Source organism: Acomys minous, assembly GCF_964271855.1.
Source record: "Acomys minous genome assembly, chromosome: 12".
Classification (NCBI taxonomy): domain Eukaryota; kingdom Metazoa; phylum Chordata; class Mammalia; order Rodentia; family Muridae; genus Acomys; species Acomys minous.
In genome coordinates, this window is record NC_140493.1 from 110496947 (window position 1) to 110508900 (window position 11954).

Here is an 11954-nt window from a genome sequence, read left to right on the forward strand (position 1 = left end):
AGCGGCGTCACACATGCTCTGCATGCCGATATGCATGTCCATGCACAGACACGCATATCCCCCCACACACACACCGGCGTCACACATGCTCTGCATGCTGATATGCATGTCCACGCACAGACACGCATATCCCCCCCCCACACCGGCGTCACACATGCTCTGCATGCTGATATGCATGTCCACGCACAGACACGCATATCCCCCACACAGCGGCGTCACACATGCTCTGCATGCCGATATGCATGTCCACGCACAGACACGCATATCCCCCCACACAGAGGCGTCACACATGCTCTGCATGCTGATATGCATGTCCACGCACAGACACGCATATCCCCCACACACAGCGGCGTCACACATGCTCTGCATGCTGATATGCATGTCCATGCACAGACACGCATATCCCCCCCCACACAGCGGCGTCACACATGCTCTGCATGCTGATATGCATGTCCACGCACAGACACGCATACCCCCACACACACCGGCGTCACACATGCTCTGCATGCTGATATGCATGTCCACGCACAGACACGCATACCCCCCACACACACCGGCGTCACACATGCTCTGCATGCTGATATGCATGTCCACGCACAGACACGCATATCCCCCACACACACCGGCGTCACACATGCTCTGCATGCTGATATGCATGTCCACGCACAGACACGCATATCCCCCACACACAGCGGCGTCACACATGCTCTGCATGCTGATATGCATGTCCACGCACAGACACGCATATCCCCCACACACACCGGCGTCACACATGCTCTGCATGCTGATATGCATGTCCACGCACAGACACGCATATCCCCCACACACACCGGCGTCACACATGCTCTGCATGCTGATATGCATGTCCACGCACAGACACGCATATCCCCCACACACACCGGCGTCACACATGCTCTGCATGCTGATATGCATGTCCACGCACAGACACGCATATCCCCCACACACACCGGCGTCACACATGCTCTGCATGCTGATATGCATGTCCACGCACAGACACGCATACCCCCCCCCCACACCGGCGTCACACATGCTCTGCATGCTGATATGCATGTCCACGCACAGACACGCATATCCCCCACACACACCGGCGTGGCCAATGAGGAGGGACGAGCCAGGCCCCACCTTTGATTCTCATCTTCTCTCTGCTGACCCTGACTCTGACGTGAATAAGCCAGAACATTCCAGAAGTAACAAAGGGCACATAGGTGAGGACAGAAAAATAGGTACAGCATCAGAAGAATGTGAGGAAAAGGGAGGGCTGCGCCCACTTTAGATTCAGAGGCAGCCTGGGGCCCACACAGCTGAGACGGTGACTCAGGATGAGTGGGCTGGACAGCACCAATGACACCAGTCACCAGAAAGCCAGGCTATCGCAGGCAGGTGCCCATCAGTTCCCCCAGAATCACTGGACCAAGGTGACACTGCTAATTCCCGGCTGCTGCAGCCTGCTGTGCGCCTGTTATCACCAGCTAATAGCATCCGTCTGAGCTGAGGAAACGGCCATGTCCTGTGGGCGTGTCTGGCGTCTCCATGGTGCTTGCTGTTTTCAGAAGCAGCCCTGCCTTCCTCTGCTTGCTGACTGTCCCCCCACGGTGGCAGAGAAGGCGCTGCCATTGTCCCTTGCCTGCAGGGCTCCATCTGCTGTACCTGAGACTCTCTACTCCTGTGGGGTCAGACAGGGCAGAGAGCCCCACCATCCCTCTCCAGGTGGTCACTGTGGGTCTTTCCCATCAGGCTTTGTCTTAATGAAGGAAACTGTAGCCAAACCTCACGGGGGGTGGGGGGGGACTTGAAACATGTCCCCCACACCTACTACCTACCCTGACCACCAAGATGGCAGGATTTGTGCTGATTCAGGGAGCACTTAGGTTTGCCTCTGCACTCTTGCTCTGGGTCCCCAACACGACCCCTGCCAAAGCCACTTCATCCTGGAACCCATCCTCATGCACAGGGCTCTCCACCTTCAATCCCATCGCCAGTGTCAACCCAAAGGAGCCACATCAGTCTCCACCACTACACACAAACCCCTGTCTCTGTTCACTGCCCAGTGTACGCGTGGCCCCTGGCATCCCCGGCTTATGAGGAGGTTTGTACATTCTCTTTAGATCCATCAGTCCCTGGCAGGAGCAGTTGGGACCAGATTCGAGATCCCACTGCTGTGCCTTGGTTGGCTGTAACCTCAGACAGATAGAATACCCCCAGGGACCCAGGGGAATGAACGCCAAGTGGGCCAGGAGGCAGAGGATTCTGGGAAGAGAAGGCAAGAGGCTAGGCCACCAGGAAAGGGAAGCAGAAAGGACTGGTGACAGATCCAGGCATGGGAGGGGCTGATGTCTGTTAGGCTCAAAGCCGGGTCCAGTGTGCAGTTCTCAGGCAAAGCACTCCAGTAGTCTTGGGTGAATGTTATACACCCCCAGCCAATGGTACTGCCAGCCTAGGGGCATTCTCCAAACATTCAGAGCCCAGTCAGGCTGAGAATGGCTATACACACATGACCCACCCACCCCCCTTTCACTTGGGACAAGAAATCTGAGCTAACAGCCTAAGCAAAGGACACCATGACATGGAGTCAGTCGCCCAGAGCTCTACAATGTCAATTCTGAGCCACATAGTTACAGCTCTCTGCACCTGTCCCTTGTCTCACCAGCTCCCATGGTGCTAGTAATGGTAAGACTTGAGTGTCAATTTGATTGGATTCGGAATCAACTAAGAGACAGAACTCTAGGGTGAGTCTGAATTTTCAGGAAGAACTCACTGAGAGGGAAAACCATCCCCCGGCGTGGGCAGTGCCACCTGGTGGCAGCCCAGATATGAAGAGGCCCAGACGGCACTGCTTGCTTGTCTGCCCTTTCTTATTAGCAAGTGTGTCTATGCTGCTGCTGCTGCTGCTGCTGCTGTTGATGATGATGATGATGATGATGCAGCTCTCAGATGACATCAGAACCCAGTTTCTTCAACCTTCCAGTGTGGACTGAGGACCAGAAGTTCTCCGGGAATCCTCCAGGGCTTCAGCTAGAGTCAGACAGGGGCTGTTGAGGTGTCCAGCCTTGAGGGTTAACAGCTAACAGGTTGGAGGTTCTAAGGCCACCCCCCCCCCCTTTTAGCACACAGCACTATCTCTGGTCCTCTAGAGGACTCGGACTAACACAGAGCCCAAGGCAGCATGCCACTCCCCACATGTATTCCTGTGGAGACCCAGGCTCCTCTGGGCCTGCGTCTGGACAGTAGGTTACGAGCCTTTGCTATGCCCAGCTGCACAGCAAAGCTCCTCACAGTAGAGAGGCTCCAGGCATACAAACTACAGCTCTGATTCCAGAATGCTGTTGCTCCTCCCTCTGCCTGCTGCTGCCCTGGCAGCCTCAGACTCACAGGTCCGAGACAGAGTCATGCATATGGCCCAGACATCTGGGTTCTTTCGCCGGCGCAGTGTCTCCAAGGCTCGTTCCATTCTGTATGGCATCCCGGAGTTTCACACCCATCCCTAACCGTGCGATATCCCTGCGTCGGGCGTACACAGCTGGCTTATCCTATCCTGGTTGACTCCGGTTTCCTCCACGCTGGGGCTATTCTGCTACTGGCAACACTATGGTCTTGGCTGGATGTGTTTTTGTTTAGACACGTGCAGTCTGCTGGCCTTGGTATGGCGGGGAGAGCGTTTCCCCCGCCAGGCAGGCTGCACTGTTTGTTCAGTGGACACAGAATGTGTCTCTAAATGACAGTGGCCTCAGGGAGCGATCGATAGGCCTCTGATGTCCAATGGCCTGCAGAGCCCACCCCAGATTCCTGGAAGGAAAAGCTTGTTTTTCTTTCTTGGCACACCACCACGTCCTGGAGGGGAAGGGGCTCCGTCGTCAGGGCAGGGGAGGGCCAGCCCCTCGGGGACTGCTGACCAGCCTATCAACACAACGATTCCTAGAGCCTCCAGATTCACGGGGCCAGCTGCCCCCACACCCTCTCTTCAGAGGATCCTCCTTCACCCTGGCCAGCTGGAGCCCACCAAGATCACCTCTGGCCAAGCTCAACAGGCTTGCTTCAGCAAAGTCAGAGCCAAAGCTGTGGGTGTCGGGGTTAGGTGTGTCTATGAGGGGGGCTTTCCAAGACCGCCCTGACCTGTGAGCGTGAGTTCAGACTCTCAGGAGTCTGCATGGCTGGCTGTTGTCTTATTTTATTCCTGAGACCTTCCAACTCTTCTGGGTCTGCATGAAATGCGACGTCCGCCCCGCCTCCCCCCCAACCCCACACCAGCTACTTGACTTTGTGGCAAAGCCAGGAGCTCCATGTCTGATGGCAGAGGCATAGCGGGCCCCTGCTGGCATGGCTCTTCCCTCTGGGACACCTGGAGATGCCTGCTTATTTCTCTGTCGCAGTGAACACTCCTGAGGTGCCACTGGATATTGCTAAGCAGCAAATGAACAATCTCCCTGGGTGGCCTCGTGCTGAAAGAAACTGGAGGAGAAAACTCCTAGGAGGCCCCTGAGGCTGAGCCACCATGGCCATCGGAGCCTGAAAGTGCAGGCCCTCATTTCCAGAAGTCTCCAGAGGCTCCTCCTCTTCCTCCCCAGGTCAAAGCCAGGGCTCTTCCTGGTCACCAGAAAGAGGTGACATGCTCAGATGGCCCCTGTTTGGACCACAGTGTTGGGAAAGGCAGAGCAGGTGGCTGTTCCCAGGGTCACACACACACTCCCCACCCTCACACCAAGTACACTGGGCCCACTTGGTGAGGACCCAGGCACCACTGAGCCCAGCCACACCCTTCCCAGCCTCTGCTCGTCTCCCTACAGGGCCTCTAATGTGTGTCCGGCAAAGGTGAGTTTGTCGTTGGTCAGCATTTAGAACAGTTGGCTCTAATCAATCAAACCCAGAACTCACCAGTACCATACAGTTTGTCTCCTTACCCAGCTTGCTCTGAGGGTCTCCTGTCTCCACCTTCCCAGGCTGAGATTACGGGGGGGGGGGGGGGGAGGTCACTTTCACACTCAGGATTTCTGTGGGTTAGGAGGACCCACACTCTAGGCCTACCACTTGTACAACAAGCACGCTAACCACTGAGACACCTCCCCACCCCTCTGTGCAGGTGTTTTTGAGGCAAAGATCTCAGAAGATAACATTTGTCCTGGATTAAAGCAGGTTCCAAATCAGCGATGAACACCCTGACAAGAAGCTAGAGGGGCCAGTGAGACGGCTCAGCTGGGTAGAGGTGACCACCACGGAAGCCTGACAGCCGGAATTCAGTCCTGGATCATGTCACGCAAAGAGAACCAGCTCCACAAAGGTGTCCTGTGACCGACCTCCACATATGCACCACAGCATGCCTGTGCCTGCAGTCCCGCACACACCCACACCCACCCACACCTGAGAGAGAGAGAGAGAGAGAGAGAGAGAGAGAGAGAGAGAGAGAACAATAAATACATTTTAATTTTAAAAAGAGAGCAATGTGCTGGGCATGGTGGCGCATACCTTTAATCCCAGTGCTCGGGAGGCAGAAGCAGGCGGATCCCTGTGAGTTCGAGGCCAGCCTGGTCTACAATGCGAGTCCAGGACAGCCAAGGCTACACAGAGAAACCCGGTCTCGAAAAATTAAAAAAAAAAATAAATAAATAAATAAATAAAATTAAAAAGATAAAGAGAGAGAGGGATTGTAAAATACCCAGGTGTTTAAGTGAGGAGAATATGACCTTTGGTTTAGAAGTTCCTCAGTCAGAAAAGCTTGGAGTACGCAGGGTCCTGTCCCAGGGCCTTTACAGAACGGTCTCAATGGTGCACTTCTGGAATGGTGAGATGGCCCATCTATGTGGGTTTAGGCTACGTTGCGTGGTGTTTCAGCCCCACAGCCTCACAAAGCCAATGCGGATATGGTCAAAGGCCAGGGTCTTGGTTCTCCACGAAGGGTGTGGCCTTTATCTGCTCTTACCACAGACTCAGGGAGCAGACCCATCCTTTTTCCGGAAGTGCCCTGTGGCTGAAGGGAACAGCACCAGAAGTGTTCTGTTGGAGCGCCACACAGAGATGGGAAGGAAGGAAGGTGGCTGGGGTACACTGGCTCAGACAGCATCCTGGCAGGATCCCGCCAGCACCCGCCATGGCCGCTGTGGCCTGGCTTCTGGTGAAGACTGGGCTGGGCCCACTTGTCTAGACTTGAGAGGCAGAGGCAGGTAGGCCTCTGAGTTTAAGTGCAGCCTGATCTACAGAGTGAGTTCCAGGACAGCCAGGGCCACACAGAGAAACCCTGGCTCACACACACACACACACACACACACACACACACCTTAAATAAATAAATGTTTCCATCATTTAATTATGATGAAATATTCCTAAGTATCTGCTTGAAACATATACAAGGAACACACACACACATACACACACACACACACACACACACACACACACACACACACACACACAATGTGAGCACCAACAGAGACTCAGCATACATACTTTCACAGACATTGCCCACGGGATGCTGGGAGGACACATGGCTCCAGCATGACCTGCACTGGTGCACGCGTGTGCACGTGCATGGCTGTGACCTCAGCACTGCTAGTGTGACTCCGTAAGAGCGGATGCAAGGGTTAAAGTCATGTGAGCTGCACCACCGGGCATTGCCGGCCAGGTCCCTCCTGGCCACCATTCGGTGGGGTCAGAATAGTCCCACTATCTAGCCAGCCTGCTTGTTAATTAATCACTCATTAGACTAATCACAGCTATCTCGTTTCCCACTAGGGGGGAAATGTTAGCACAGTGGAACACGGGGCCCAAAGGCAACTAATGGGCCTGTGTGGAGGCAAAGGAATTGCTGCAGAATGTCTGGTGTTCCTGACACAGAATGCATGCGTGCAGCCACACATGTACACACACACTTACACACACACACACACACACACACACACACTTACACACACACACACACACACACACACACACACAGAGCACCACAGAAAGTGGGAAACGGAACGAAACACAACTGCTCAGAGCCCAGGGCCTCAGACCTGCCTGTAGGTCCCTGCCCTCTTCTGCAGGAGAGCAGGCAGCGAAAGGAAGAGGTGGGTCCAGTTTCACTTCTCTCAGGCTGGGAATCCGGGTTTGGCTAGCGACTCTGAACATAGAAAAATCACAAGAGAAAGAGTGGAGCCCTGCAGAGACTGTAGGGAAATTTCCCGGCTTACTCCAAGGAGACCGAATCTGAGACATTGACCTGGATGTCCCTATCGCATAGATGCAGGGTTTTATGACTCCAAGAGGAATTATAAACCTATCCAAATCTACAACTGAGGAAAATCAGGAAATCAGGATTAAAGAGCAGAATATGGGAGAAGGGGGTGGGGGGACGGAAGGAGACAGTTTGGCAGGTAAAGGTGCCAGTCATCAAGCATGGGGGCCTGAGTTCAATGTCTAGGACACACATGGTGGAAAGAGAATCAACTGTACGTTGTCTTTGACCTCTCCTAACATCCATACTCTCTCTGTCTCTCTCTCTGTCTCTGTCTGTCTGTCTGTCTGTCTGTCTGTCTGTCTGTCTCTCTCTCTCTCTCTCTCTCTCTCTCCTTCCCTGCCTCACTCCCTCCCCCCCCCTCTAGCTCTCTCACTCTCTCTCCTACACAAACACATATATACACACAAATAAGTGTGTAAAAGATTAAAAAAATAAAACAGAATAGGGACTAGGAATGTAACTCGGTTGGTAGAGTGCCTACCTAGCATGTACAGTGGCCTGAGCTCAGTCCCAAACACTAGGTAAACAGAGGGATGGCGTCCTACTGCACTCAGGGAGCTGAGGTGGGAGGATTACCCCAAGTTCCAGGCTAGGCTAGGCTACTGCACGAGACCCTGTAACATTAAAAATAAATAAATAAATAAATAAATAAATAAATATATTCAGAGGTGAGGTAATTGCATTTGTTTACTTGCCTGCTTGTGACAGATAGCCTGGACTCACTGTGATCCTTTGGTATGTGGCTCAACAGTCCTGAGATTACAGGTGTGCACTACTATCGCTGCTAATTGCCTTTTTGTCTCTGTGAGTCTAAAGCCAGAACAGCGGTGCACACCTGCAGCTCCAGCACTTGGGAAATGGAAGCCCAAATATCAGGAGTTCAAGGTCATCTTTGGCTACACAGTGAGTCTGAGGCCAGCCTGGGCCACATGACACCCTGTTTCAACAAAACAAATGGAGTCTGAGGAGGTGAGTCTGTGGGTGGGCGACGGAGCTTGTTATAGAGCGTGAGGCGCCAAGTTCAGACGCCTAGTGCCACTGTAAGGTCTCAGAACCCCCTGGGACCTGTGACCCAAGCATTAGGAAGTAGAGACATACAGATTCTGAGAACTCAGTGGTCATAACAGCCCAGAAAAAAAAAAAGCCAACTTCATGCTCAGTGAGAGACCCTACCTCAAGGGAATAGGGTGGGGGGGAGGGAAGGGTGTTGAGATCCTTTGGCTTCCACATGGGTACACACAAGCACCCTCACACACACACATACACATATGCATACACACGCACCCTCACACACATATATACACACAAGCACATTCACATGTATACACATATACATACATGCACACATACATGTGAACATATATACACATGTGTGCATACACACACCCACATACACACATGCGCGCACGCACACACACGAGACCTCAGAACAGAGCAGCACCAAATGGAAAATTCAAGGCCACTCAGCATAGTTTCATGGTGTTTTCATGCGTGACAAAGACTCATCCTGAAGGCCCATGTCCCCGAGGACTGACCCTCAGAAGGCAGGGCAAACGGATCCCTGGCTAAGGAGACAAACGAGGAGGAAAAAACCTACTTTTAGAGAAGCGTGTAACAGACTTCGCTAAATCAGGCCAGCAGCCTTCAATTAGAAGCTAGTGGGACTGCAGCATCTCTCAAGAACGCCAGCTCCCCATCACCGCCCCCTCAAGGGCCCCACGGCTCACCCGAGGCCGCAGCCTCTCCACACAAGTTTCGAGCTGCCTGCCTCGATTCATTAGGGCTGTTTGCCATCAAAACACACAATTATTAGGACATAATGATGTTTAGGGATATCATTTGGAAGAAATTAAATCTAAACACCTGGGTAGTAAATGAGAAAGAAACTACATTAGGAAATTGGGTTTTACATGTTTTATGCTAATTTATTCGGCTCAGTCAAGTGTAGTCAACCCTGAACCCCAGGGACTGTCAGTATGGGTAACAACCACAGAGGATGACGTGCTGCAAAGAAGTTGTCACCTCCACCAAGCTCTGAGCCTGGCAGACAAGCTCGTCAATGTCGCGGAGGCATCATCCCAGGGACAGAAAGAAAGCTGGGGAAGTGTGTTCAAACCCTCCCCGGAGACAAATCTTTTCACCTTGACGGCAATTCAATCCTTCAGCCTGAATCGCGGGGCACAGCACAGCCTGAATCAAAACTGGCAAGAAGGAAAAACACCGTTTACCCGTCGGGGAGAGCCCGTGAGCCGTCATGTCACCGTGAGTCACGCTCAACCAGGGTATCCAGGAGCACTGTGGGCCCCCCTGGGGTCGCCTCAGCTGTCACTCACAGACAGTGAGATCTGGGCAGGCTGACTGATCTCCCAGGCTTTCCACGGAACCCTTTAAAGAGTGACGATGATAATGGTGGAGCTCTGTGACAGTGACAGTGCGCCAACGTGTGAAGTGTAAAAGCATCGTTCCCAGCAGGTAGACAACGCTTGCACAGCGCCTCCTCCCATCTGGCCTCAGGACACTGTCCTGCCAAACCCCAGGACACCGCCGCCTCCGAGCATCAGCTCTCCAGGGATCTTGAATCCACAGAAAAGGCGGCATCCCGAGACCCTTGAGGCTGTGAGGACCGCTTTTTAGGGTAAAGCCCAGCTGGCCATTAAGTAGAGGTGGAATTCTGGCAGGTGTGGTGATGGTGAGGTTCGGTGCCCCTGGCAGTAACCGTAGGGCTAGAAGGGAGGAAGGAATTCAGGCACAGGAATGCTGTGTCCCTGCCCTCCTCTGGCGGGGGGGCGGGGCCCTAACACCTAGAAAGCTGGACGCTCAGATGGACTCTGAGGGGCAGGTGGGGCCGCGCTGCCAGCTGCTTTTGCTGAAGGAGAAGGCCACAGCCAAGGCGTGTACCAGGCCGGCTCAGCCTTTGTGGTGCATTTGCCTTTGGAACAGCTGCAGCACCCCCACCACCACCACCACTCCAGTCTTTCAGGGGAGACCTGTGGAAACTCAGAGGCAGATAAGGGGTTCAGCGCTGCCCAAGCAGAGGCTGTGAGAGTCCTGGCTTCTTGTGGGAGACATCAGCTGCCCCTTGTGGTGTCTGGCATGGGGGAAGCTGCCCATGCATGTGCCACACAAGCCGTATGAGGTTCTTTAAAAAGATGGAGAGGAGCAGGAGAGATGGTTCGGCAGCTAAGAGCACGGGGTGCTCTTGCAGAGGACCTGGGTTCGATTCTCAACACCCACATGGTGCATGTAAGTGATGCATACATACATGCAGGTAAAACACACACACACACACACACACACACACACACACACACACACACACTTTTTTTTTTAAAAGATGGATAAAAGAGCCCCTGAGATAAGTTTGAAATAGTATCAGGGCCACCTAGGAAGACAGAGAGGAGAGGTTGGAGTCTGAGGGGAAGAGGTTCCAGGGAGAGAGAGACTACAGAGTAGGAAGGCTGGAGGAGAGCATGGGAGACACTTACACAGTTGTCAGCTTCCGCCTGGAGTACCCACCTAGGTAAAGAGGAAGGCCAGTGTGGGGACGGGGTGGGTGAGGGGTGCAGCATGTCCCTGGAGGAGGGACAGCTGCAGCACAGGGAATATGCAGAGGGCTTAAGGCCTTGAGGTCAAGAAGCCCAAAGAGGGAAACAGAATGGCCTTCTAGCTACCTGTCCCCTCCAGTGATCATCCGCCTTCCAATCGGATCTTTCTTCAAGGGATGCTGCCATTTTCCCACCCCCATTCACAGCAGCATTACTGGGACTGGCCGTTCCCTGTGGAAGGGTCACCAGCGTGCTATGGAGTGCTCAGGAGCTGCCAACCCTCCACCCCTACCCCAGCTGTGACAATCCCAGACATTGCCATGAGCTGCTAGGATGGGAACCAGACCTCAGCTGAGCACAGCACTTTCACCCGGGCCTTCCATGGCTCCCTCACTCTGACGGCTGACCTGGTTTCTTCTGAGCATTTACCAAGAGCTTCAGAGACGCCATCGTTTTAAGGAAGCTTCCCTGTGTGCCAGTCAGAGCCTGTCGTCGCTAGGACACTGACAAGTCCTAGTACCCGACAGACACTGCACTGAGAGCTGCAGTGTCTGCTCTCGTGGGAGAACTGTACTTGTGCTGGACGATTTCATGTCAACTTGACACAAGATAAGTCATCGGAGAGGAGGGACCTCAATTAAGAAAACGCCTCCTTTGTTAGATCAGGCTGCAGGGGAGCCTGTGGTGCATTTTCTTAATTAGTGATTGATGAGGGCGGGCCCAGCCCATTGTGGGTGGGGCCGTCCCTGGGCTGGTGGTCCTGGGTGGTATAAGAAAGCAGGCTGGGCAAGCCAGTAAGCAGCACCCCTCCGTGACCTCTGCATCAGCTCCTGCCTCCTGGTTCCTGCCCTGCTTGAGTTCCTGCCCTGACTTCCTTCCAGTGATAAACAGTGCTGTGGAAGTGTGAGCCGAGTAAACCCTTTCCTCCCCAGCTTGCTTCTGGTCACGGTGTGTGGAATAAGAACGGTGTCTGAGCAGCGAGCGCTTTGTGCTCAGTCTTTTCTATCTGTGTCCAACTGAATTCACAGACACGATCCCCTGGATACAGCGGCTTAATGTCCACGTAGGATGTACACGGAATACTAGACACACACAGAGAGAGAGGGCCTCAATCCTGTGCAGCCACCGTGTCCCCAGGAGAGCTGCTGCTTCTGCATGGTGTCAGGCTTACTTCCTCA

General features: G+C 53.6%; 1 protein-coding gene across 2 annotated transcripts in view; it reads right to left on the minus strand.

Moving 5' to 3' along the window:
- Positions 1–11954, minus strand: part of RBFOX3 (RNA binding fox-1 homolog 3) — a 405763-nt gene that overhangs the window by 274147 nt on the left and 119662 nt on the right. The gene's annotated exons all lie outside the window — the stretch shown is intronic.